A 1,691-nucleotide genomic window follows, 5' to 3' on the forward strand; every position below is an offset into this window, starting at 1 on the left:
GCTTACCTCAGGGCAGCAAGTTGAGAGCCCTTACAGCTCTCAGTCCCTCTGCCTCTGGTGAGCTGCCCCTCTGTTTGTCACTGGCCAGCAGGAGACTATTAACCCCTTCCCCCTTCAAATCTAGTTTAAAGCCCTATCAATGAGCCCTGCCAGTTCCTGCCTCAGGATCCTGTACCCCTCTGGGATAAGTGCATCCCATAAGCTGTTTTCAGCTCTGGTGCCTTGTAATCCAAGCCATGATTGTAGAACCCAAAGCCCTGTTGATGGCACCGGTCCCGGCGCGATGAACTGACCTATTGGCTCAATGTTCCCTCATCCATCACTGATGTTAGAGGGATAGTGGAGAACACAACTTGAGCTCCTGATCCCTTTAGCAGTTGCCCTAAGGTTCTGAATGTTTCTGATTATTTTAACCATTTAGCCATGTTTTAACCATTTAACCATGTTTCTGATTATTTTAACCATTGAGGTCATCCTGTCTTTTAGCCTTTAAGGCCTTTCATTGCCATTATCCTAGCTTCAGATTAGTTCACAATAAGCTTAGTTAGCCTGAAAGTTTTTAACTTTCTGCCAGCATCAATAAGTAAAGGGTCTTGAAGCTTGCTCTGCTCTTCACTGACTTTACTGGCTGTGACTGACATGGCTCCTAGTGTCACAAAGATGCGCCCATGGGCAGTCTCATGTCATGGAAGCTTAGTGATGGCTGGTGAGCTCCACTTGCCGGTTTTGCTGGACAGACCAGCTCTTCAAGATAAACTACAAAACCTTCATGTCCACTGCAGTGCTGCATTTGTAAGTTGTTGTGTTACTCTATGTGCTTGCAGAGGTCTACTGATGTAACAAACATCACAGCAGCATTAAAGCAGTAAGGGAAAATTCAGAAACTTGGGGAACACCAAGCCAGTTTGTGCAAGTGTACTGGCCACCTGCAACAGTTGCCTTTTGAGGTCACAGTCCAGTGTGGTCCATCTTTTGTTAAAGTCACCGGCTAGCGGACGTAGATTATGTCCAAACACCGTGATGACACAGTTCTGCGCTAAACCGGGATTAGAAGACCGGACCAGCTAGCCTGCCCAGGCACGCGCACGCACACGCTGGGGCCGACGTGCCCGCAGCAGGGCGGGGCGACTGCCGGCGCGAGCTGCACCTGCCGCTGCAGCACCGCGGCCACGAGCGGGCAGTGGGCGGGTATCAGGCTGGAATAATACCCGGCTCGTGACTAACCTGAGCTCGGGTGTCCCGAGCCGCACACCGCATTGGTCAGCGGTCCGGCATTGGCTCTGCTGGCGCTGCACTCTAATTGGCCGTAGCCTCACAATAGGGGCTGGGCAGACGCTAAAGTCAGGATTGGTTGCTTACTCTCGCCGTTATTTAGCATTGGTCGTACGTATCGTTGGGGAGGTGGGCTTGGCTGCGGAGCCGCTTGAAACTCCGAAGTTTGGTTGGCTGTCGCGACTTGATGAGGGGCGGGGCGACATCAAAGATGCAGTACTTTAGCGGGTGCTGAGTTGGGGCTTGGACTTGAGTAGTGGGCATTCCGGTGTGGTTTCCCTCAGCTGTGTGTTTTGGGTCAGCCCTGCGCAGCAGCAGCTGCGTTAGCAGCTTCACCGGGTTCAGCCGCTTTACCAGGTCCAGCAGCTACGTGGGTCGTCCCCTCAGTCACAGCGCCGGGGCGCGAGAAATTCGCGGGG

This window comes from Dryobates pubescens, chromosome Z (genome assembly GCF_014839835.1).
Source record: "Dryobates pubescens isolate bDryPub1 chromosome Z, bDryPub1.pri, whole genome shotgun sequence".
NCBI classification, from domain to species: Eukaryota; Metazoa; Chordata; class Aves; order Piciformes; family Picidae; genus Dryobates; species Dryobates pubescens.